This window comes from Procambarus clarkii, chromosome 31, assembly GCF_040958095.1.
Source record: "Procambarus clarkii isolate CNS0578487 chromosome 31, FALCON_Pclarkii_2.0, whole genome shotgun sequence".
In the NCBI taxonomy this organism is placed as follows: Eukaryota; Metazoa; Arthropoda; class Malacostraca; order Decapoda; family Cambaridae; genus Procambarus; species Procambarus clarkii.
In genome coordinates this window covers 27821289-27849269 of record NC_091180.1, presented here as the reverse complement: position 1 = coordinate 27849269, position 27981 = coordinate 27821289, and the positions used below count along the sequence as shown (strand labels likewise).

Genomic DNA, 27981 nt, shown 5'->3' with positions numbered 1-27981 from the left:
CTCTTGTGCCCCCAACACCCCCCACCCCCCCCCTCCACAACCCCCCCCCTCACCATCAACCAGAAAGACTAGCAAACAATCGCGGCCAAAATCAACAATACATCTCTTACCAAGTCCTGCCTATCGTACCTGCCTGCCTGCCTGCCTGCCTGCCTGCCTGCCTGCCTGCCTGCCTGCCTGCTTGCCTACCTGCCTGCCTGCCTGCCTGCCTACCTGCCTGCCTGCCTGTCTGCCTGCCTGCCTGCCTGCCTGCCTGCCTATCGTGCCTACCTGCCTGCCTGCCTGCCTGCCTGCTTATCTGCCTGCCTGCCTCCCTGCCTGCTCCTCGCCCACATCACGACTTTGCCATTCTCCCTACCCCTCTGTTTACCACCATTTTTATGTCTCTCGTCCCTCCTACTCCCCCTTCTCTTGTCTTCTATTATCTTACAAACAACATTCCTGCAACACTAACCCCTCACACCGCTCATGATCTTCCCCCCCCCCATCCGTCCGGCTCCCCTCTACAGCATCTTCCTTTCCCTCTCAACACCCCCCCCCCCCCAGCCGGTCGTAACCCCTCACTCCCAGCCGTATCACCACCTCTCTCACTCCTTCCCATCCCACAGCCTGCCCTTCCTCTCACACCTCCCCTTCCTCTCTTTTCTCCCTCAATCTCCCCCACACATAGACGAGACGAAGATTGGGTGGAGGAAGGGAGCCTGTCTCTCAAACTTACCCTTCCTCCGAGCTAGCTTCTCCCTCCCTTCGTTCCATCCCTCTTCCTTTGACCTTGCCCCGTCTCTCCGTTCCATCCCATTATCCCAGTTTCTTCCCTCCTGTCGCTACCCCCCCCCCCAACCAACCCCTGGCCGCCCTCATGAGAGATAAGGAGTGACAGGAGCAATTGGGGATAATCAGAGAGCCTCAGATTGACGGGTAGCTTACCTCAGGACGGGTCTGGGCGTCCAATGCGACGCCCTAATCTCACCCTGACCTCTCCCTGAAGACGTCTTGATCCCTTCTTGACCTTTCCCTAACGACGCCCTCATCACACCCTGACCTGACCTAACGATGCCATCACACACACTAACGACTCTCACGGCTGACTCAACTCCTAACTAACAAAACTGAGAGACATGAACGACAGATCCTGCCTGATAGGTGTGAGAAGCAGGTGCTTACCTATCAATGTCTACCTATCAGTGACTATGGGGAAGCGAGTCTCTCCCTCACGTCCCACGGATGACATCTGAGGCGCTAGTTATCCTCCTCAACATCAACCTTTTCATCATATTTCCCCTTAAACCTGTAAATGGAATTGTCTTCAACAACCCCTTCCTTCAATGTCTTCCACTTGTCCACCTCCAGCACAGGGGCAGAGAACTTCCTAATATCCTCCAGACAACTGCGTGTTCTCATTGATGTTCCCTTGCAGGAAGCGATCATATTCCCTCGTGTCTCACCGTCGGTTCTAAGGTTCTGAGGGTTGGTTTCCTAAACCTGCTCTAAGGCCTTCCAATTATAGTACTAATTTAGTTGCAAACATGCGAGCTTTTTCTAGCTTTGTGTTGTGTTTACTGAGATAATGACTCCACATTACAGCCCATCCTCATTGACAAAGGCCAAATGTTCGTTAATGCAGCCTCCAAACCACCTTCCTTATCAATGACAAACGGTTTAGACAGTTCACTAGTGATGTTCGAACATTACTGGAATAGTGCTTCACTGATGACCACTGCTCGAATCCAATCTATGTAAATGCTTCACCTTTGTAGGTAAGGTAAGGTCTCACGCCAAGGTATGTACTTCAAAATAAATAATCGCCCAAAGACCCTGAACACGTAACCTAACCCACGCCTAATTATATAAAGAACTTTAATATATAATAATATTAACTTATATACGATAATTTTTTTAATACACTATGTTAAATGTTGATAAACGAGTCTTCGGGGAAGGGAGGAGGGGAAATGCCGCCGCTTTAACAAGCCTGGCCTGAGGCCGGATTGCCACGCTGGTGCCACATATTCCAGAACTGGTCTGATACAAAGGTTCAGACTCCCAAAGGCAGTTGTTACGTTAGCAACGTCGGCCGTAGTGCAGCTGAAGATAATCTTTTGATCCGAGTGTCTGGCGAGACTACGATAAGAGACCCCCCAAGGGGTTCCTTACCATACCCTTACTTCCCCCTCTCTAAGGGTGGGGTAAGAGCGGTCCAGTACCGTGAAAGAGACGGAAGATGGGCGCTGATTGGTCCAGGCTTAGCGAGGTAATTAAGGAGTGTTTAATCACCAGTTTCTGAGGCAATATGCGAGAGACGCGAGGGAGGTAATTAGCAAGGGCTCCTCATATTTACCGCCCTGGCCCGCCTTTGGCAGGGTCAGAGAGGACTGGTGGGGGGGGGGGGGGTGGAGAGGGGAGGGGTGGAAGGAGAGGGGGAGGAGGGGGGAGGGTGGAGGGGGGGAGGTGGGGGCGAGGGTGGAGGGAGGGGGGGGAAGAGGTGAGGGTGGAGGGGGAAGGAAGGCCAAAATTATATACTCTCTATAATCGCAGTTGTGCTTTTATGTGAACTTTAATTAAATTTTTCCCGTGAAGAATTTAATGTATTTTATTAATCATTTTATTATAATTTTTTTAATTTTATGAGAGTATTATTATTAATACTGTTGCATGATACGGTATTATTTCATTATTATTTATATGAGATGGAAAGTGTAAGGGTGGAGTGTGAGAGTGGAGTGTGAGAGGGTGGAGTGGAGTGTGAGAGGGGGGAGAGGAGTGTGAGGGTAGAAAGACACAAGCGTGCATAAGTATACCCAAAATGTACAAGCGTTCAAACCCTGACAAAATACTAACAAATCAGATCCAGTAATTACTCTCAGTCCTCCGCCAAACGACGTGGCTCGATATGGATTTGGAAAGTTCGTTTCAACTTGCATGTATACGTTTAAGATATACAGGTATATATGTATACATTTCATGTATACCAAGTGAAGGTATGAGAGCCGCGAGATCTGGCCGGTGAGAGGGAAAGGGGAAAGAGACATTGGAGTGAGTGAGTGAGTGAGTGAGTGAGTGAGTGAGTGAGTGAGTGAGTGAGTGTGTGAGAGTGAGTGAGACAGAGACAGAGAGACAGAGAGACAGAGCGCGCGCGCGCACGGGGCTGTGAGTGTGTGGGAGAGAAAGTGATGACTTGACTTCTGAGTTTTAAGACCAGAGTTCGAATTCCAGTAGAAACAGAAACAAATTGCCGGCGTTTTCATTCACCTCATGCCGCTGTTCACGCAGCAGTAAATATGTACCTGGGAGTTGCAGTTTCTGGGTTGTATAATAGGGACGGTTAGCAGTAGGTCTACTACTACACTCACACATTCGACCCGTGACAAAATCCGGAAATAATTGACTGAACCAATCCACAACTGTTCGTGCCTGTTCATTCACCAACAATTGGAAAAACCGATTGGCGGGTCGTATTGGAGGGTAAAACGTGGGGGGTGACGCTTACCATGATATATGGGAAGGGAGAGCTCTCGGCCTGCTATCAGGAGTCTTAAAAACATCTACTCTACCCATCTGAGAGGGAGGGAGGGAGGGACGGAGGGGGGGGGGCAAAGGACGGAGGGTCAGAGGGAAAGGAAAGGAAAGGAATTATCAGAAGCGCCAAGACATTATGACTATATAGCACTGGGAAAGGGTCAGGATAAGGATTTGGGATGGGGCAGGGAGGGGAAGGAATGGTGCCCAACCACTTGGAAGGTCGGGGATTGAACGCCGATCTGCATGAAAGGGACAGAGGGGAGGAAGGTGATATTTAGAGACTCCATAATACTCTTGATGAATAAATAATGGTAATATCTACTCACAGACAACGACATAGGATAAAACCCCACACTTGTGTATTTGAGAGAGATGTGAGACTCTTGATGAAGCAAATAAACCTTGAGAACACCGCAGACAAAAATATGAACTAGCCTGTTGAGGTGATAACCACCGTAGTGACCGTAATTGCCTGGTGCAGCAGAGGTAGCATGGGAGGGTGTCCCACCTTACTATGGGAGGTGGGACCAGTATCAAGCTGGAGACCTGGGAGGCCGGCCACGTCAACACAGCCCCGGGTCAGTCTCTAGTAGTTATCATTATTAACTTTCAAAGAAAACTGGCTAACTTTTTCAAGTTAGTAACACGTCAGAAAATTAAAAACTTTACTTGGGAATTACAAGCTAAAGTACATAAATTTTATATATGGCTAGTCAGACTGAAAAATTACTTCAGGGTCATCATCTCTAGTAGCCTTGACGGAGACAGGAAGCCGGCGGCTTGTCAAATTTTCTCCCATTACGTCTAAGGATTTTTTTCCGGCTGAATCTTGAATTAGGTTATTGTAGTTGTATGGTATTGTATTTGTACAGGCTATTCCAAGGAGCGGGTTACGGCCCCCGCCCCATGTCCCCCCCTTCCCCCCCCCCCCGCTCCCAGATAGTTCTCCCGCAGATTTAGTCTTTAAGCTCACTAACAATCACTTATCAGCAAGAAGAACGACCTCCGCTCCGAGACGTCTTGCCCATGACTGCCTTACCTAGGGGGTACCTTAAGGTGCTTCTGGGGCTTAGCGTCCCCGCGGCCCGGTCGTCGACCAGGCCTCCTGGTTGCTGGACTGGTCAACCAGGCAGTTGAACGCAGCTGCTTGCAGCCTGACGTATGAATCACAGCCTGGTTGATCAGGTATGTGCTCTGTTGTACTTTCACAAAGTTCTATAGTTAACGTTTATATAGACGATCTCCTCTGCGAGGTCATATTTTGGACAATTGACTCCACGTCTTTGGGACTTTCATTCACTCTGCTCTTAAGACCACAGGAGACCATTATTATTATTATTATTATTAACATCTTTATTGACAAAATTAATTACAATTTTGCCTAATCTGAGGATTTGGATAAAGTCTTATTAAAGTGAGGATAATGCTGGTATTCACTGTCACGCAGGACAGAGGGTCATACATAAGACAATAGGTCTAAACTGTAGGCTGAAGCACATATATATCATGGTTACAATCAATGTTTTAATGTGTGGATATGTGAAAACAACTTTCTATTGTGCACTGCCACACAAGGGCAGGGATGGGTTCATAAGTGATACAGCTTAGAAGTAATATAAATAAAAATTGTTCTTCATTCTTTAAAATGGACAAACAAATTTTGGATAAACTGTTAGGATGTCGTCCAGAACACCTTAGTCAATAAAATAGTTACACAGTTGGTGGTACAAGAGGCCAGGAGGTCTAAAGTCCTTTACGGTTTCACATTCAACAATATAGTGTTCTAGTGAATGCATTAAAGGTTTATCACAGAGTTTACAATCTGAGTATTCTGGTAGTGGCTCAGCCTCACTAACCTGCCAGATGTGTCTATAGCCAAGGCTTCGCGCAATGACTACATCACATTGCCTGGTTCGGTTACTGTGCTGACCATACAAATACCTATTATTACAAAACTTGTCATAACTTTTAATACTGCAGCTTTCAGGTCTCTGGGCATTTCTTAATTCTTCTAAATCTCAATTAATTTCTTTAATTTGTATGTTTCTAATAATTGCATTGGATAGTCCAAAGTCATAATCAATGTTTTCTTTCCTGCAAGTCTCATTGGCCAATCGATCTACAAAGTCATGTTTTCCAACTCCAACATGGGATGGGATCCACACAAATTTTATACAAGAATTATTATCATTGGCAAAAATTACATTCCATTTAATATTACAAGCTACTTCCGACATACATTGTGATGGGTTATTTAAGGACTGCAGAGCACTTTTAGAGTCACAGAAAATAACTCCACCACCATTGAGCTTAAGGTATGCAGTGGCTAGATAAATGCCCAATAGCTCGGTCTGTGTCGTGCTTGCCCAGTTGTTCAATCTCTGTGTACTAGTCATGATCATTTCATTCCCTTTATATACTGCACATGCACAAATTGTTCTACCAGTGCCTAACTGCACAGAGCCATCAGTAAAGGCATAGGATTCAGTCGGTTTGAGAATTTGAAGATGACCGTCAATAGCTTCTAATGTTATACATCTCAAAATGTCAGTGTTATACATTTGTACAGGAGACCAAAGGCTGATATGAGAGAAGCAGCCAATGATATTCATGTAAACTCTTGACGAGAAAAAATCATGAAATACTAGAGTAACAGCTAACACTGTTATCTATGTTGCAAATATTCACACACACACACACACACTGCTTGAGCCGTAACACACAGGCAACGACACCACTAAGGTCACCTGCTGACGCCCGGGAACAAGAATACTAATTGCTTTATTAAATTCTCAACCAAATAAAGTATGAGAAAGAGAGATATACCACACACACACACACGACATGGTGTGTGTGGGGGGGGGGAGGATGCACTCCCTGGCACAAATCCATTATTCACTGGCCATGACTGAGCTAATTCCTAGCTGGCCACAGGGGGATAAAGCCCACGGTTTCAGAGCAATCCACACACACACACACACACACACACACACACACACACACACACACACACACACACACACACACACACACACACACACACAGTTATGGCTGTCCATGTGCACCTCACACAGGGATTGTCTTGTCCACTCCCTCACCTGCAGGAGGCGGCAGGGGTAGGAAGCGAGGCAGAGGGAGGGAGTCATGGGGAGAGGCACACTCAGGCAAGAAGGGAGCCAATAAGAAGTAAAGGCAACAGAGGCATTAGATAAGACACAGCGGGTCTCGACCCAAAGCAGGACTGCTAGTTGTCTTTATAGCAAGTAATCTCCCACCACCAATAACATGTGGACGGTCCCCCGACACCAGGACATAACAACCACATACACAACACATACAAATAATACAACAAAATGTATTTGTTGTATTTCTATCCCCACAAAAACAACAAAACCAGGAAAGCAAAACTGGATACATCAACCCAGCAAGTTCAGAGCCAGCCAGGTCTGACCTGACCCAGTGTGGTGCCTTGGGAGGGAGGGGAGGGATGGAATGGGACAAACACCTGACTCAAGCCTAGATAAGGTAGAGGACTTGTGTATACATATATACACAGCCCCGCTCCTGTGCCAGGTAAGTTCACAACGGGCTCACCATAGCCCGTGCTACTTGGAACGTTTTGTTCCTAGTAGCTGAATCTTAACAACAACAGTGTGTACATAAACCCATCCGCTCCGGCCGACTAACGTGTTCAATACTAACTTCACCCGCTGATATTTTCCGTTCCAAGTATATTGTTTCTTCCTCGCGACGCACAGACGCCAAATTGTTGACATGGCCCAATTAACAACAAAAATTCTTCGATCGTGTCAAAGTGAAATCCCCCGAGAGCTGAAAGATTCGCGTATACAATTCTGGGCAGTTCCAGATCATGCGGTCCATACGGTTGTTACACAGCAGGCTACTGTTCTTAGGCCTACTGGCACCCCGGGGCCGTAAGAATGCATGTCCCTACATACGTTAGTGTAATGTCCCTACACTAATGTCCAAGGGCAGTGTGTATTATATATATATATATATATATATATATATATATATATATATATATATATATATATATATATATATATATATATATATATATATATATATATATATATATATATATAATTACCATTAAAGAGCGTGAAGGGCCACGCTGATATCACCACCCCACCAATTCGACTATAATATTACGCTAATGTCATTTCAATATTACCATCACAAAGGTTGGAAATTGTCAACTGAAAGCGACCATTGGTGAAATTTTTTAGGTTTCGTATATAAATAACAATATGCGAAAAACCTTTCCTTTTTCCTAAGTGTCGTTCACGTGCCCGCCTCCCATCGTTCACCCACGATAAATGGACAACCCATCCGTGGCTTACAAGCCATCTGTCACCCACGTTCTGTCCACCCACGGAGCCCGTACCCTTGCCGTCTATGCCAATCTGTTGACCCAATCCATCACAGTGACAGTTGGCCACCCACAGAGCCCGTCTACCAGCATCATGTTCCATCACAGTAACGGAAGTTACCTAATTCGATTGATCGCCACAATCTTAAGAAACTAGAACACCCAAAGTGACGACAGTTCCTTCAACCTCGAGCATACACGCACACCTCTGGACACCTTCCCTCACCCTCCTGGTCGTACTCTCACTCCTCCTTTCTCCCCCTCCCTCCCTCTCTCTCCCTCCCTTCACTCGCTCGCCAACATCTTCCTCATCTGAGATGCAATGTTGGTGTAAGTACTATGTCAGGGACAAATTGCCGCTATGAAATTGAAAAGTATTGCTGGGGCAAAAGTGTTACTACTGCATAGAAAATGGTAAGTGTTGTAAGGACTTTTTAAATGTTGGAAAGGAAATGATAAATATTGCAAGACAACGTAAATTTTGTAACACCAAGTGTAAGGAACACAGGACACCTGCTTGATACCTGTTTGATGGGGGTTCCGGGAGATCTACTCCCCAAGCCCTGCCCGGGGCAGGCTTGGCTTGTGAGAGCTTGGTCCAACAGGGTGTTGCTTGGAGCGGCCCGCAGGCCCACAGATCCACCACAACACGATTGGTCCGACACTTCTCTAAGAGAACTATTTAGTTTTCCCTTGAAGATGTCCACAAAGTGGACATGATGATGGACACAAACACAGTACAAGACATTGATTGCAGGCGATGAGTCACAATAACGTGGCTAAAGTATGTTGACCAGACCAGACCACACACTAGAAGGTGAACGGGACGACGACGTTTCGGTCCGTCCTGGACCATTCTCAAGTCGATTCAAGTCAAATCTACTTGAGAATGGTGTAGGACGGACCGAAACGTCGTCGTCCCTTCACCTTCTAGTGTGTGGTCTGGTCATCAAGCCACTGATTCATTCCGACAATATCTAGAGACACGGCAGGAAAGAGGAGAAAATGCTGTAAGAAAGGTAGAGAAGAGAATGATGGAGAACAACGCCATCTACACACACACACACACCACGACACGTAGAAACCCAAGTTAATACTCGTACCCTGCACGGGTGGTCAACACGCAGAATACGCAGAAAAAAGAAGTAGATGCCACCTCCATCCACAACTTTAAGGTCATATTTGTCAAAGAATTCGTCCGTCAGAATAATAAAAGTGTAACGTAACAGATACAACAAGGCTATTATAGGCGAGGCATAAACAGCTAGACTTCACTCCCCCGCAGGAGGTTAGGTAAAAAGGTAACTAGGTAAACTCTGATAGGTAAAAACCAACGCCCGCCTGCCCACCCATACCCCACCAGAGGGAGGTAGAAATAGCCTAAGCTACTCTATCCCTTTGAGATGTATTTTTTCTTGTCTCAATAAACATACTTGAACTCCACCAGAAGCTTCAGACCTTTATACAAGAGATTATAAGGGAGACGGGGCACCACTCTCATCCCCTAACTATACTTAACTAATTACCAACAGGTAAAACAAGAGGTGCGGAGACACGGTAATTATCAGGAGGGAGAGAGGGAATTATCAAGGGGAAAGCGCCAAGCAATTAGGACTATATAGCACTGGGAAAGGGTCAGGATAAGGATTTGGGATGGGACGGGGAGGAAGGAATGGCACCTAACCACTTGGACGGATGGGGATTGAACGCCGACCTGCATTGAGATCCCAAACGTCTTGCGATGTTTGGGATCCCAAACATCTTATTCCATCGTAATTTTGTCCTGCATTAAGCCTCAGTTGCGATAGAGAGGTAGATGTAAGATTGTATTCTCCATATAGGAGATTTTAATTTTTTGTTATGAACATAAATATATATAATAAAACTTGTTTCCTGTTCCGTAAACATTAAAGTTGTGTACCTCAATATTTTCAAGTACAACTAATTTTTCCACTTAGAAAGTTACGTACTGACTAGAGATGTTCCGTAACTCTTAATACAGTCTTAAAATGTAGCTGCGCGGTCTGTAAGTTATCACATTCCAGCATCGTGTCAGACTTGATAGTATTGTTCTGTAATTACAGCCTGGGGTCCAGTCTGCCGTTCTGTAATTACAGCCTGGGGTCCAGTCTGCCGTTCTGTAATTACAGCCTGGGGTCCAGTCTGCCGTTCTATAATTACAGCCTGCCGTTCTGTAATTACAGCCTGGGGTCCAGTCTGCCGTTCTATAATTACAGCCTGGGGTACAGCCTGCCGTTCTGTAATTACAGCCTGGGGTCCAGCCTGCCGTTCTGTAATTACAGCCTGGGGTCCTAGCCTGCCGTTCTGTAATTACAGCCTCGGACCAGCCAGCTTATTGTGCTGTGATTCAGCAGTTGGGTCGGGGAACCTCGCTGTATTAATATTCAATTTGTTTAATCCGTTTTGCATATCCATACTGGTCAGAGATCCGTCCGTAAATTGAACGTTGAGCGAACAGCCGCACACCGCAGCATGCCTTTGGAAGGACGTGCGTGCGCGCGCGCTCACAAATCTATCTATCTCTCTCTCTCTCTCTCTCTCTCTCTCTCTCTCTCTCTCTCTCTCTCTCTCTCTCTCTCCTGCCCTTGCTATATATCACTGCCATCATACCCAACAGAGAGCTATAACAACTACCACCACCACCATCGCGGTTGCTAATAAATCTACTTTTATTTCTCATACGAAACATTATTTTATGAGTAGTATTGTGTGAACATCGTGGATGTTAATGTTTTAGTTGATGCAGATTAGACATGTATTTTAGGTACAGTTATAGCCAGTAATTTGGGTCTTGCTAACACCTCTATATAATTCTGTTGACATGACGAAGTCATAGTGACGGACATTAATTAACAACCATTTTGTGTTAATAGCCATTTATTACAGAATGTTTGAATGGCTGAAGTGGTTGGATGCTCTGATCGCCTATATATTCTCAAAACTGGTTCCTTAAATTGTAGTATTTTGGATGAGACACTCGTAGGGATTGCATACTTACTGCAGAGAGGACATGGAGTGGTTGTGTGTTGCAGCTCATGGTTGCTGGCATATTCTTGACAGTGCGAGCTGTAGTGACCATAAGGAGGCGGGGGTATGCATTTTCGAGGACTTTGCAGGATACAACCTTGTATATAAATTCCCGCACCTTTTGTAAACCATTTTTGCGCTACCGCTCACAGGACGAGTATGGAATGCAGAACAAACTAGGCGCCTCTGGCGGTAACAATGCAAATACATTTGATATTCGAGATTCTGAATGAACGACGTTTCAGAATCCAATGCCATTGGCATCTTAATATCACGCAGACTGCGACCACATTCCCAAACCTTCGACCTTAAGCCGAGACCTGGAGAGGGCGAGGGGATGGCGGCCCCAGAATATACCTCGAGGACTGGTGGCTATTTGTTATCTCGGGCTTGAGTCAATAAGCAAGGGGGTGTATTAGAGGAGGAGTTAAGCAGGGCGGCCAGCCACTCAACGCTAAAGTGCCATATAAACAAAGATTACCCCCACGGAAACCATGTGAGGACCACCGATCGACTCCCGAGGGACAGGCCGATGGCAGGAGGGGTGAACCCCTGAAGGAAGGGGAGGGAGGCAGGTGCAGGAAGGGGAAGGAGGGCAGGTAGGTGGAGGAAGAGGGGAGGAGGGCAGGTAGGTGGAGGAAGAGGGGAGGAGGGCAGGTAGGTGGAGGAAGAGGGGAGGAGGGCAGGTAGGTGGAGGAAGAGGGGAGGAGGGCAGGTAGGTGGAGGAAGAGGGGAGGAGGGCAGGTAGGTGGAGGAAGTGGGGAGGAGGGCAGGTAGGTGGAGGAAGAGGGGAGGAGGGCAGGTAGGTGGAGGAAGAGGGGAGGAGGGCAGGTAGGTGGAGGAAGAGGGGAGGAGGGCAGGTAGGTGGAGGGAGGGGAGGAGGGCAGGTAGGTGGAGGAAGAGGGGAGGAGGGCAGGTAGGTGGAGGAAGAGGGGAGGAGGGCAGGTAGGTGGAGGAAGAGGGGAGGAGGGCAGGTAGGTGGAGGAAGAGGGGCAGGAGGGCAGGTAGGTGGAGGAAGAGGGGAGGAGGGCAGGTAGGTGGAGGAAGAGGGGAGGAGGGCAGGTAGGTGGAGGAAGGAAAATGTGTGCATGTGCATTGCGTACTCGGCTAGTTGTACTCCCTGTACAATGGCGAGGGCTGTGGAGGTCTGGTCGACGACCGGGCCGCGGTGACGCTAAACCTCTGAAGCACCTCAAGGTAACATCAATGTAACCTAGTTGTACTAAAATTGTTGTTCTGCCGGGGGTTGAGCTATGGCTCTTTGGTCCCGCCTCTCAACCGTCAATCAACAAGTGTACACAAGTTGATTGACGGTTGAGTCCAGTAGGCTCAGGTTCCTGAGCTCACTGGGCTCTGTCATATCTACATTTGAAACTGTGTATGGAGTCAGCCTCCACCACATCACTGCCTAATGCATTCCATCCGTTAACTACTGACACTGAAAAAGTTCTTTTTTTACGTCCCTGTGGCTCATTTGGGTACTCAGTCTCCACCTGTGTCTCCTTGTTCGCGTACCACCAGTGTTAAGCAATTTGTCTTTATATGTACACATGTGCATGCATTTTATTTTATATTATATATAATATTATATATAATATATATATATATATATATATATATATATATAATGTGAAATAATCTTCCGCAACCCAGACATCACTGGGCAAATACAAAATGCTCTTCCAGACATTCTCGTTGTCGAACCACCGGACTGCACTCTCCTGGGTGCCCCCATTGGCCCACGAGCAATCGAGGAGGTCCTGGCTGCAAAAATCACTGACCTAAAGAGAATGCAGGACAGGATTGACAAGATTGATGCCCATGATGCTCTCTTTCTCCTTACAAGATGCCTGTCTCTCCCTAAGTTGACCTACTTTCTGAGATGTTCTCCATCCTACAGCAGCCCTAAGTTAAATGTGTATGACACCCTTCTGAGGTCCATGCTGGTGAAAGTCCTGAATCTGCCATTGGACGACTCTCAGTGGGAGCAAGCAACCCTTCCTGTAAGACTCGGCGGCCTTGGTGTCCGCACAGCCTCCCAAATTGCTCTACCAGCCTTCCTTTCCTCCTCTCATGCATCGCACGACCTCGTCAGAGATATTTTACCTGCAACCCTGAGAGATTCAGCAGGAATACACGATCCTGCTTTCACTGAATGTTCAAATCAGTGGAATGTTCTTGCAGCCCCAGCAACCATTATAGAGCCAACAAAACAACACAAACAGTCCGGCTGGGACCACCCTCTAGTGGAAAAAGTAGCTGATGCCATGCTAAGCGTCGCAACATCAGACAAGGAGAAAGCCCGCCTCAGAGCAGTGCGTGCCCCCCATGCAGGAGACTTCCTCCTGGCAGTACCCATGTCTGCAATGGGCACGCGCCTAGATCCAGAATCCCTTCGTGTAGCAGTGGCCCTCCGCCTTGGTGCCCCAATTCACACTGAATACAAGTGTATTTGCAACAGGGTGGAAGCAGACCAATACGGACTGCATGGGTTGCATTGCGGAAGCACAAAGGGCTGGCATGCAAGACACAACGAGGTCAATGACATCATCAAGAGAAGCCTCGTCTCAGCTGGGTGCCCAGCGGAGAGAGAACCTCGCATCCTAGGGGTCCAAAACCCGGATTTCCCCGCACTTCACCCTGATGGCATCACCATATACTCATGGAAGGAGGGTAGACAGTTGGTGTGGGACTACACATGTGTATCCACCCTGGCTGACACCTATGTACACTTCGGAGCTGATCAAGCAGGTGGGGCGGCCAACCACAGGGAAACAGCAAAATCACTCAAGTACAGGCGACTGGAAGGTCAATACCTCTTTGTTCCCATAGCGTCTGAGACGCATGGCCCCTGGGGCAAGAGTGCCTTGGGATTTCTCAAGGAATTGGGGTCCAAGCTCATTGACGTCACCAGAGACCCAAGGGCTTCCAGTTTTTTATTTCAGCGTCTCAGTGTGGCGATCCAGAGGGGAAATGCTTGCTGCGTCCTCGGTTCCTGTCCAGAAGCGGAGGAGCTTCAAGAGATCCATAACCTTTAGGCATTTGTCTTGTATGTTTTGTAACCTTTAAATACACAAAACATATTATATATATATATATATATATATATATATATATATATATATATATATATATATATATATATATATATATATATAATATTATATATAATATTATATATAATATATATATATATAATATATATATATTATATTTGCTCACACCTATATATATATAGGTGTGACATATGCTTGCTCACATTATATATATATATATATATATATATATATATATATATATATATATATATATATATATATATATATATATATATATATATATAATTTACCGACATGAGACAACATTCAGCACACGAGTCAGGTAAACAGATAGTGATTACACATTGTTGTGGTACCGGCCTAATGAATCCAAGTCGCTTGTATCCACCTTGGCTACACAGAGCACGTCGTCCCCTTGTGAGCAGCCTCGCGTCACCTCGAACTCCACACACACACACACACACACACACACACACACACACACACACACACACACACACACACACAGTTTATGGAAGACACAGCCACAGTGGCAGACAGATAATGGTTACTTGACTTAAAAAAATAAATAAAAGGAGAGAAGGGATAAAAGAGACATGACCACAACGTACAAGATTATGCCTGGCAGATAAAAGTGGACAAACACCAAAAGTTCACCATGAGCAGGGACATGAGAGGGCATGGGGGGTGGAAATTACAAACCCAAATGAACATGACACACGGCAAGAAAGTAACACCACGGTAGGCCTACTGTCCTATGCGAGTGGGAAGTATTTTCCCAGTGCAAGACTGATCAAATGTAATGAACTAGAGCGGGAAATATATGACGCTAACTACAAAGCACAGATTGAAGAAAAAGAATCTAGAGCACGGAGAATCACTGCAATTGGTGGTCGGCGGTTGAAAAGTGGGGCCCAGGAACTAATACTGGCTCTGTATACATATATATAAGTTGGCACTAGTAGGTAACTATAGACAGGACCACTCCTGTGCCAGGCAAGTCCTCTACGGGCTCACCATAGCCTGTGCTACTTGCCCCGCTCCTGTGCCAGGTAAGTTACGGGCCCGTGCCATAGCCCGTGCTACTTGGAACTTGTTCAGAGTAGCTGAATGTATAGCAACAACAACAGGTAACTACACAGAGCCAGTGTGTGTGTGTGTGTGTGTGTGTAGGGCGGCTGGAACACTGCTCTCCAGGCTTTAGCCTCTTCATTAAAATCTCCATCAAACAATTAACTTTGCAGCACACTCCGAGCCCTCTCCATCAGGCAACTTACTCGGAAATAGATGAGGCAGCCGTGTCCCCCCCGCTCCTCTGGTCACCCGGCCCCATCTCCCGACCGTTCACAACGACACTAAACTGTTGTATTAAGTTGCCCGAACCTAACCTACCCGAGGACCCACCAACCGAAAACAGGACATCACGTCAATTTCACGAGCCGCTACCATTTTTAGACCATCAGTTTTTGGTCTTAGGGGAATTATAGGTCATGTACTATTCAGGAGAACGGGTTGGGTCATCATGGGTTATCTTGAGGTTATCTGGAGGTGATATCGGGGCTTAGCGTCCCCGCCGCCCGGTCCTCGATCAGGCCTTTTTGTTATACACCCCCCCCAAAAAAAAACAGCCCGTATCAGCTGTCTAACTCCCAGGTACCTATTTACTGCTAGGTAACAGGGGCATCAGGGTGAAAGAAACATTTTGCCCATTTGTCTCCGCCTTCACCGGGGATTGAACTCAGGACTACGAATCCGAAGCGCTGTCCACTCAGCTGTCAGCCGCCCTAAAGGATTGGTGAAGGATACCTCATCAAAGAATACCTGATCAACCAGGCTGTGAGTCATCCCCAGACCACGTCGCTGGCCAGGCGTATCGTTCTTGCGAGTCCCCAGACATGTTGGCTAAAACTATTTATTGTTACCATTTCCAATCATTTAAATCGTGCGCGTGAATTTCCTATTTGTGATTGCAGGTTCCAGCTGTTAGCACTCGGAGCACAGCAGCAGTCTTCTGCTCTGCTCCAGACCACAGCAATGGCTGGGGTCTGGAGCAGCAGACCACAGCCATTGCTGCGGTGATGCCAGTCCAGTAATACATCAATTCCCTCTGGAGAAATTGAGTGTCTCGGGATCCTCCAGATGTATTCAGTGCCGACCTTGCATCAGTGCTTTCATGCTTGACGTCACTGAGGTGTTGGTGTACACGAGAGCGAGACGTTCCCATGGTAACCAGCATCAGGCCCCACCTCTTGCGTCGTCAGGTAGACGCTACCTGGGATGCTGAGGTCTCATTACCACCAGCTGCTCACCCAACTCTCAGCCCCCAGCTTCGCTCCATCTTTCTGACCCAAGAAACATACCAATAAAAATCTCAAGTCATCTGAGAATGTTGTTTAAGATTCGCTACCTGGAACAAAAACTTCCAAGCAGAACGGGCTATGGTGAGCCCGTAGGAGTTCCGTCAGGTCAATGTTGCTGCTGACTACAGCCCTACACTCTACTTCATACCTGGCTGTTGTTAGTGGCACTTCACTCTATATTCCTGTCACAACTTCTCATTGCCTATCCCTCTCCACTCCTCGTCCCTTCCTGCTTCTGCTGTTCCACACTGCTCTGACCCTCTCCATCTCTCTGTCCATATCGTGGAACCATTCGTCCCCGCGTGAGCGCCCGAGATAGATGGAAATCAGTCCTGTGTGTTCCCATGTATGAGCAGGAGGAAGAGCCTGTGTGTGTGTGTGCGTGTGCGTGTGCGTGTGCGTGTGCGTGTGCGTGTGCGTGTGTGTGTGTGTGTGTGCGTGTGCGTGTGTGTGTGTGTGTGTGTGTGTGTGTGTGTCGTATGCCTAAAATAAGCGCACGCACATGGACAAAATCCAAGCGAGATATATCCGTGTGTTCATATACAAGAACTTTTATCTCTCACATAAACATTTCGGGTGTTAGGATTATGAGTAGACATCATAATGTCTACTTCAGTCATGAACCATTCCCCAAGCTGATGCTAATGACGACACTAACCTTTACCTACACAAGAATTGAAATTCCCAAAACCAGGTTTATTAGTCAGATGTCTGCCTCGGGTTGACGATAGCTACTGGGAAACGCAGGAGTGAAAGGTATTTTGTGTTCAGCTATGAAGTCAACATTCTTTGGGTAAAGCTTGATTTTTAAGTATGAGCCACCTGCGGAACCTAGTAATCATGGCAAAGACTTCACACCTGCTCAACAGCACCAGTTGCAAAACATTTCGTAGCTGAAGCTTGCTCACACCTTAAACGTGTATAAATCTATATAAATATAGGATAACATCTTCCATCTTGAAGTAATCAAAGGAACATTAATTTAACAAATGGAGAAGCACTGAGGCAGGAAGCCACAGAGCGAGAGAGGAGCGAGAGAGAGGAGGAGGGGGGAGGGAGGGAGAGGTAGGTAATTATCAGGAGAGAGCACTAAACCATTACGACTGTACAGCACTTGGAAAGGATAAGGATTTAGGTTAAGACGAGTAAAAGAATGGTGCCCAACCACTTGGACGGTCGGGGATTGAACGCCGACCTGCAAGAAGCGAGACCGTCGCTCAACCGTCCAGCCCAAGTGGTTGGGCAGATAGACGGAGAGAAAGAGAGCCAGACAGAGAGAAAAGAGTTAAGTTCCAATTTCTTATCATTTACACACTGTAGGGTGTAATAGGAATCCGAGGTGATTCTTCCATTACCTACACACTCCTCCCCGTCTCCCAGGACACAGGCTCCGTTACACCCAACATTACAAAGCCGAAATTGAAATAAATTTATTGAGGTAAAATACACACACAAAGGGATGAGGTAGCTCAAGCTATTCTCACCCCGTTCAGTACATCGTGTTCATGCATATATAGACACACATCACAAACTATAAACATATTGCCGAACATTCTGAGAGATTTACAGAGTCGAGGTTGTGTGAACTCAACCACAACCACCACCAACCACCACCACCAAAACCACCACCACCCACAACCATACTAAGCTTCCACGCTTGGACTCTTGAGAAGAATAGGTACAATTACTCCAGTAGAATTTTCACATTAAACTTTTAAAAAGGAAAGTATTGTTCATAAGAATATTTCATTAGCAAAATATTTCCGCACATTATTATTGGTCATGAACTCTGCTCAGAAATCTTAGGGGCGTCTGTCATGGCTAAATTCTTATTATGTCACAACATGTTCTTGCGTACACATATATGTCAATGCTTTTACAAATATAAATTATCCACACACATAATTAAATGATCTATAAACAAAGTTTAAACAATAGATGACGAGGAATAATGTAAATAATGTCAACACAATATTTGTGACGCCAAACTCCAACAATGGCTGTTGCCACACCACACACAATTATCAACACGGTATGGACACACACACACACACACACACACACACACACACACACACACACACACACACACACACACACACACACGCACGCACGCACGCACGCACGCACGCACGCTAATCAGTCAATGCGCCTACGTCAGCGTTCACCTCGTCACACAGACCGGCACGATCTTTCGAGCAGTCATTCCTTAAAAAATGCAACCTTAAAGCCCAACCAGACACATATGAACCCATGCAACCCACCAAACCTTATGAGTCCGATGTGTTGAAAACGTAAATATTTGTGGGCAGGTGCATTTGTAACGCTGGTTACGATATCGTAAATAAAACGCGACTTAATAGTTGAGAGGACGGGTTGAGAGGACGGGTTGAGAGGACGGGTTGTGCACGTGGGACTGAAGATGTCATCTGACTTCTTTGTGGTCTTGCCAAACTTGATGTCACAGGACTTTTTCAATTTCCTTTTCCTCGACGGTAACTTGGACTTGGTAGGATTCTGGGCCAGGCTTCATCAAGCCTTTACGAAACCCGTACATCTTTCCTCGGGTATGGCGGTTTTGTTTCCATTTATTAAACAGTTGAGAGTTCTGAAGCCCTCGGAGGTTGTGTATAACAATAACAACTTGGGGTTGCGAAGTTTCGAAACTCGTAAACTGGTTAATAAATGTAAACAAAACCACTATGATCAGGCAAAGATGTACAGGTTTCGTAAATGATTGTTTGAATTAATCCCGGCCCCATCTCCATCAGTGACCTGATGCCTCACGCGTCGTGACCTGTGATGTGTCCAGGATGCTAACATAATATACTGATCACAGCACATCAGTACATCAGATGTGCGTCGCTGCCTGCCACCCTCTTGAGGTTATCTTGAGATGGTTTCGGGGCTTTTTAGTGTCCCCACGGCCCGGTCCTCGACCAGGCCTCCACCCCCAGGAAGCAGCCCGTGACAGCTGACTAACACCCCAGGTACCTATTTTACTGCTAGGTAACAGGGGCATAGGGTGAAAGAAACTCTGCATATTGTTTCTCGCCGGCGCTCGGGATCGAACCCGGGACCACAGGATCACAAGTCCAGTGTGCTGTCCGCTCGGCCGACCGGCTCCCTCAGCTCCTCTTGTCCACCCTCCTGCGTGGTGTAGGACACTCAACACCCTTCCATCAACCATCGTCGGGAACTAACGTAAATCAGAGAAGACTTTGGCGAAGAACAACCATGGCGGACATTTCCCTGTCTAACTATCCGTCACGGTTGTCGAGGTCAACACTCTTATTTCGACTTTTGAGCCTGATGGCACTCTTGTACATGGTCTCCCTGGACCTGTACAGGCACGGTAAACACTTGCATATTTTCTATGAGATCACTGGACGTCCTATGCGCGATTCCCGCTACCTAAACGGAACAGTTCTGCCCCACACTCCATCCCCCCCCCAGAGCCCCACACTCTAAACCTTTCTCAGAAATGAGCCCTGCTCCCACACCCCCACCCTCACAATGCCCCACCGTACCCAACGACCCACTCCTCGCCCCACACCCCCTCCACTGTGTCGGCCTACACCCCAGCCAGCCTCGCCCCACACCCCAGCCCAGCCTCGCCCCACACCCCACCCAACCTCGCCCCACCCTTCCGCAGCCCACACCCCAGCCAGCCTCGCCCCGCCCGCCCTACCTCCGTCAAAGGGCCTCCCGAACGCTGGATCAATAGCGCACCGGCTACCACAACCCGCCAACTCTGAGGTTAACGAAAGAGCCATGGTAAACTGTATTAACCCTTCTGGAGTCATTTGTGAGGGGACACTACGCATCTTACACAGATCACAACACAAAAAATAATATTGATTTTTTTGTTTTTGCCCTTTTCCTTAATTCCTTGTTTGCCATTCAATGTTCTTGGCCCGTTATCTTTTTTTTCCAAACTGTTTTTCTCTTCAACTTGTCAACACACGCATTTTCGTTCACAATCATCTTCCTCTGGTCCTTTTCTTATTCTCTCTTTCTACTTCCTCTTTTACTTCATTTCATCTATGTCCCTCTTGTTCTCATTCCTCAGTCCCTTGAGATCATTATCTTTATCACTCATCTATTTCCTCATGTATCTTCTACGTTTCATTATTCCTCTTGTCTATACTTCTAGACATTCGCAACTACTTGGACCATCAGGGATCTAAACTCGGCCTTGCAAGAAGTGAGACCGTCTACCAACAAGTAAAAATGGTTGGGCAGGACGAAGAAAAAATTACAAAGTTACTGGAGTTCTCCTTGAATTTAGTGTGTAACTTGACTGTACCTTGTTTTCTGGAGTGTACATAAATTAACATAAAAATTCTCTAAGGACGTCTGGTGTATAATTGTAGTTCACCAGAAGTTTAAATAAACTTGGAATTTAGCTCGACATTACTTTGGGACAGCTTAAAGATTACCCTCAGTGGCCCTGAGGCTCGTCTAAGTTGTACCCGCAAGGTTACATTAAGTTTACAGGAAGTCTGGCTGAAGTTTTAATTTTTCTGAAGCTTTGCGTTCGTTATAAAGTTTACCTTAAGCTTCCCTGAAGCTTAAGACGACCTGGAGCGTCGTCTACATATGCTTCCGGGCTTCTCTCTACACCCTCCGTCTTCAGCACTGGACGAATTCATGCCCGGGTCATGAATATTTGACCAGTATTGACCAAGTGTTGCCCTAATGCCTTCGCAGCCAACGCGAAGGAGATATTGCACACGGCAATATCTTGGCTGCAAGAAGCATTAGGTCAATATTTACGACCCGCGAACTGACACACACACAAACAAACCAATAAAACAGAGAAAACTAAAAAGTAAAAACATGGAAAGGAATAAACAAAACAATTAGTACGAAAGTTCAATTATTAGAATCCAAAAGTTATAAATAAGGTTTACAGACTGTGTGGGAGAACGGCCAGTCACAAGAGAGAAGAGAGCAAGCGTCTCTCCCAGACACGACTCCTTTGTGTAGCACAGGCAGCTGGGAGGGCGGGCCAGCGCCTCCTGCATTGTTTTAGTGTTGAAACAAGAGTAAAAGACAGTGTAAGTGGCAGCCCTTATCCAAGACCACTTACCTAGTCTTCAGCCACTGAGCCACACCTTTCCAAGTGTCCTCCGTACAATGCAATGACAATTTATTAGTCATATTTACTTCTAAATCTATGGATGCAATTTGCTTTCTCATTTGTCCCCTTATTCAGGATTGAGCTCACAAGCCTGCAGTTTTAATTGTGGTCTGATTCCCTAACTCCCCGAACGATTTAAACTGTTATCCTCAACTCCTAGTTTATTTAGCTTGTTCTTACTCTCACAGTGAAGACATTCACCCCAGGATTGGACCAGGAGTGACCCCAGTAGAGGGTGAACACAGCCACCAATGGGTTGTTGTTAATGTTGTTAATGATTCGCTGCCTGGAACAAAAAGTTCCAAGTAGCACGGGCTATGGTGAGCCCGTATACTCAGCGCCCCGTGCTTTGTGGATATTGGCAACACGTGTCAGTCTTCTTGCCAGGAATCAAAATGGATCCTGGCACGCAAGCAAACACAGACACCGTCAGTGTGTGTGTGTGTGTGTATGTGTATGTGTGTGTGTGTGTGTGTGTGTGTGTGTGTGTGTGTGTGTGTGTGTGTGTGTGTGTGTGTGTGTGTGTCTGTGTGTGTGTGTGTGTAAAGTTGTTTTCAGGAATGAATTGAAAAAGCTGTTAAGATCTCGTGGAGAAAATGAACAAGCTACTATGAGCAACTATTACATTTACTGGACACGTGAAAGCGATAGCCCACAATTTTCAGTGATTATAGAAATTATGAAAAAAAAACTCCAATACTTTCCAGATGGCTTCATGACTGACTTATTTATAGACATGCAAGAAAACATACGACAAGAGATGATGACATGATAGATGACAGTTCTGTTAAAACTGCACATCAACATGGGCAACAGACCATAACTGAATAATAGAGATCTTAAACAACTTATTATGTACTGTCAAGATATGATTTACAATTAGAGATTAATGGCAACACATCCGATCATTTACGGCATCTCGGGTATTGATTTACAATCCATATGCAACTACCTATTTTGTAAATTACTGGTTTTGTGTGCATCATTGCCACTTGCACCGTAAATTATTACCTGTTATTTTGTAAATCATCTGCGTCGTAAATAATGGTATTTATTTACAATCGTTAAATTTGCATCTCCAAGATGCAAACCAGAACACTTTAAGGGGACCTCAGGGATACCCGTTTATTGCTAGGTGAACACAGGTAATATATTAAACTTTCCTCAAACGCCTCCGTACATATACGGGAACCGAACCCGGGATCTTCCGGTTGGGAGCCAACTACGCTGACCGCTGAGTTACGACGCTACGCAGTAGATTATGAACTACGACACAAGGGCTAATTTACGACAAGCGGTTCTGATTTACGAAGCAAGAGGTAACAATTTAGGGCAAAGTGATCATAATTTACTGTTCAGTGAATGACAATTTACGGAAGGCGTGAAAATTAATGACCGCTGGAGTACCTTAATAAAAACACCGACTCGCTTGATTTAGCGGAGAACATTTGGGGGTCCAAGCACGCGAGGTCCACTATATATATCTCCCCAGCGAGGAACATTAGAGAACTCCAGGAGGGGGGGGGAGGGAGAGGCGGAGGGAGAGGGAGAGGCAGAGGGAGAGGCAGAGGGAGAGGCAGAGGCAGAGCGGTAGGAAGAGGCAGAAGGAGAGGCAGAAGGAGAGGCAGAGGGAGAGGCAGAGGGAGAAAGGGAGATAAGGGGAAAGAGAGAATATAATATACACACATACCTGGCCCAATGAACGCCAAATGCGGAATGTCAACATTGGCCACATTACCCACACATTACTGATAACCCCCCCCCCCTCATTACCAACACCCCGCCCCCCTCACCCCCCACACCCCCCTCCACATAATGACTCACCAGAACTCATTTACATGAATTACGACTCCACATTACCCAAGTCTTGATGTTCAGTAATTCTATCAGGCGTTAAATGGTCAGGAAAATGACGTCGTCACCCAACTATTTTATAATTATTTACAATATTATTAACTATAAATAATATATTATTTTATAAGTACGTTAGTCTTGTTCGGACAATGAGAGTATTACGAAGGTTTGCTGAAACTTAATATAAATATGATGACTCAAGATCAATATAACTATTGGTGACACGGACTTACAGTGAAGCTTACAAAGTATATACTGTTTTCTTCAGCTTCTCTCTCTCCACGACACTGATCCTCCTCATGACCAGTTTCTTGAAGGATTTACTGAACATTTTTGAACAATTTAAGAGTTGCGAAGAACTTAATTCTTGGTTATTTATATCCAAGGTAAGATATAGCCCCGTAAACACTATCACAAGTCCATACGAAATACAGTATGGCAAATATAATAATACATTATTTAGATACACTGCAGGCTAAAGATACATAGTCCAGACGACGCCATACATAGCTCAAGTTACCAGCCTTGTATCAAGGAGTAACTTGAGTCACAAAACATGCTCTATACGGATGCCATTACTATGACAAGCATGTATGTATATATATGCTGCTTAGCATTGTAGACGTGTGGCCACGTCTGTGGTAGAAATAATAAAAACTACATTCTTTTTTTTACTGTCAGTAGACTGACAGACGTTGACACAGCTCTAGCCACAGATATCTCTGGCAGTTCGGCTTGTATAGGTGTTCTAGATGAAGAGTAAAGTGTGGACAAAGATTGGGACACACACTACATCTTATAGTGAAACAAATTAAGCCATTTAAAGACAAACCCAAACTCATACTGCATGAAATTAAAAACCATCTTATTACAAATGATAAAATACCTGAAACCCTTGGACTGTATCCGTATATGTCACTTGTACTGGACAAGTGACGGGTGATGGTGCCAGACCCGCCACAGATCACCTCACCACGGCTCGGCCGTCTCTGGCTACCCTTCTTCTAAAGCTTATATTTTCCTTGAATAATATATTCTTTTTGAGTACACACGTCTCGAGTACATGAATACACAGTGTCTTTGTACCAACGTCCGTCAGTACACACAGAGTAGCCAGTGAAGGCACGCCCCAGAGTACTCACGTACCCAGCACACATGTAGAAGACGTACCCTATGCAACAATACAACAACGGGAGAGCAATGACGGCAAGATAAGAGGTCATCAGCGCGTCTTAATAAGTCCCCTCCTCCTCCTCCCCCCCACACCATCTGCCAGTGTACCACGCAAGTCAAGTTACAGCCAAGCTCTTCTGCAGTTTTCATCCACTTTTTAACACGTCGCCGTAACATGAAACTATTTTCATCTTTCATAACCCCTCATCTTCCTCTCCCTTTACACCTCCCCTTCACTCCCCCATTCTCACACACACTTGAATCGCGGACAAGACATCTCAGGCACCACCTTCCTTAACAACGGAAAATTCGAATGTTGCAAATATACTTTATTTACAGATAAAAGAACGTTTTGGTTTCTAGGAGAGTATGATACAGTGTCTCCCAAAGGTCTGGGACATAGCCTCACATCTGACACCATTCCCAGTGTGACCGCTGACATGGAAGCCTCGTCGCCTGTGTACCAACCATAACAGTCGCCACATTGAACACCTCGGGTAAAAAATTTAGTTACAATAAATTATAATAATTACAATAAAATATAAAAGCAAATCCAAACTGGTTCCATACTTAGTGGGATATCCTGTAGGCCTATATTAGTAAGTTGTTGAAGGATTAGAGGATGGGACACGATGTTGGAGGAGTGAGGGTTGCATTCAACAGGTGTAACCTGAGGTGGTTGATGTTTTAGATTTAGCTACTCAGAGCGATGTGTCCATGTAGCACGGGCTATGGTGAGCCCGTAAGTAACCTAAGGGTTACCTATATACTTACCTCTAGAGTCAGAGTGAGGAGCGGCGAGAACACCCAGATGACCTCCTGTATCTTGCAGTAGTATTCCCTTAGATCATCACCTTGCCGCTAAACATAATTGCACTGTTGCAACGGTAGAATGAGTTCCAGGTATAAATTAAAACATCATTTCTTCAGATGAGCAAACCGATGTCTCATACTAATGAACATTCAACCAAACTACACGAGGTCCATTTCCTGTTACACATGTGAAGATCACAGTCAACATTCACCAAGTGCATCTCGCCTCATTAAGGTAGGTGGGAAGATAGGTTATCTCCCTTCGTTGCAACACCTCACTGTCATTGTACAACTCTCCTGTAGATCAAATACGCTGATCACTTCACTGTAAACAAACCATAAACTGGATTTCTGCGCACTGATATTTTCATCCAATTGTTTGCAGTGTTGCACCCGGCCCTTTGTCCAGTGGCACTGTACTAGTGGCCGGTGGAGACACCAGTGATCGCCTCGTGTGTACACCTGGCACTCTTGGCACCACCACCACCACCTCTCTCACGTCAGCTATATATCCTACCTAATACCAAGAAATACCTAACAACCCCGAACTTCCTTAAAACATATAATTAAAGTATTATAGAATGTATTTATAACTAGTCATTATAATACAGGACATTTATTAAAGCTACAATAACGTGGCTGAAGAAATGATGAACAAATCACATCCCAGAAGAGGATGAAACTACGACGTTTCGGTCCGTTCTGGACCCGCTGAGCTTCCATGGCCCGCTGAGCTTCCATGGCCCACTGAGCTCCCATGGCCCACTGAGCTCCCATGGCCCACTGAGCTCCCATGGCCCACTGAGCTCCCATGGCCCACTGAGCTCCCATGGCCCACTGAGCTCCCATGGGCCCGGCTCAGCTCAGCTCCCATGGCCCGCTGAGCTCCCCGGTAAACAATGTTACTCTCAAAACCATTTTAGCTGAGGCAAGGGACAAAAAGGAGGATGGGGCTCAAGAGCCAGGCGAACTAATCCGGTGCTGCGCTTGTGTTGCTGTGGGGAGGGGGGGGGGGCAGAGAGCTGAGTGGGCGGCGTGGGAGTGGGGAGGGGGCCAGTGTGGTTCACTACACATTGGGAGAGCAGGTGTTGCTCTCAGCAGGTGTTCACCGTAGTTGGGGCTGTGGGAGATGGGGGGGGTTGACCAATGTGAAGGGTGTGGGTACTAAGTGTGAAGCAGAGGAGCACTCTGCTGACTGATGCGTCTCTTGATTGCAAACTTTGCAAAAAACTGCAAACAAAAAAAAGCAAAAAAAAAAAAGAAAAAAGAAAGCAAAAAAAAAAAAAAAAAAATGTAAATAACTGTACACTGCCACGACAATTTATATCCTAAAGGATCTCTTAAAACTATACCCATTTTTTTAAGTAAAAATTAGATATGCGGGGAAAAACACTTAAATGAATTTTATGGGTATCAGTGTGTAATGTTTTACAATATAGTATGAAGCAAATCATTCAGATTCGATTTAATATGATACGGCAGGATTCGTCGTGGGGGTTTACTCTGGCACTGTGTCGTGGCACTCGTTTCATTAATGTCAACCCCAGCCTAGCTATGTCAAGCAAGTGCTGTCCAACCCCGGCCAGTCTAATCTATAGATATATAAATATAATATGTACGTCACAAGTTACACTGCGCAGAGTGGGGGCAGAGTTGGCGCGCAGAGTGGGGGCAGAGTTGGCGCGCAGAGTTGGTGATGAAGGTTCAGAACATTAACTACCAGCCTCAATACTACGAGGGAGACGGACAACAATCACCTACAAACGAGACACTACCACTACCCAATAAGCTGCATCACAACCACTATCACACTACCACCACACACAACACGCTACCATCACAGTACCACCACACGGGAGACACTACCACCACACCACCACACAAGACACTAACACAACATAGCTGGTGGCACCAAAGATGAACCATTCTAGCCTAATTCGAGTGCCAGTTGGACCAGGACTCGGCCGCTGCCAAACTTGTTGCCAGAACACTAGCTACTTCCCTCATCCACAACTCCGCTGGCACTGCCGGCCTCACAACCTACAACAACAACAACAACAACTTGCTGCTTACAACATGCTCAGCTTCAATAAACCAATAAGAATAAGACGCTAATTTCTAAACCGGGACATCCCTTTAAATGTGCGAGAAGCAGCAGTTGTCAACACGGCTGGTAATCCTCCGTTCCACTACGCTAATTTGAACCTTATGGACAGCTAGAAATTGACACGAATTGCGTTATGTTGCTAGGCTAAATCTTAGGAAGGCTGAGGCAGTGACTGAGGTGTGGGGGAGGTGGGGACACCTCTTGTGTGTGTAGTGTGGGGGAGGTGGGGGGACACCTCGTGTGTGTAGTGTGGGGGAGGTGGGGACACCTCTTGTGTGTGTAGTGTGGGGGAGGTGGGGGGACACCTCGTGTGTGTGGGGTGTGGGGGAGGTGGGGACACCTCTTGTGTGTGTGGTGTGGGGGAGGTGGGGGACACCTCGTGTGGGGTGTGGGGGAGGTGGGGGACACCTCGTGTGGGGTGTGGGGGAGGTGGGGACACCTCGTGTGTGTGGGGGAGGTGGGGGGACACCTCTTGTGGGGTGTGGGGGAGGTGGGGACACCTCTTG

General features: G+C 46.3%; 1 protein-coding gene across 3 annotated transcripts in view; it reads right to left on the bottom strand.

The window, feature by feature from the left end:
• Window positions 1-27981, bottom strand: part of LOC123758831 (FYVE, RhoGEF and PH domain-containing protein 2) — a 231117-nt gene that overhangs the window by 79618 nt on the left and 123518 nt on the right. Inside the window, exon 1 of one of the 3 annotated variants that reach the window (XM_069334607.1) lies at window positions 25330-25456. The exons of the other annotated variants lie outside the window; for them this stretch is intronic. The gene's annotated coding sequence lies outside the window, so the exon portion shown is untranslated. Of the gene's footprint in view, window positions 1-25329; window positions 25457-27981 lie in introns of those variants that run through there. 3 annotated transcript variants of the gene reach the window in all.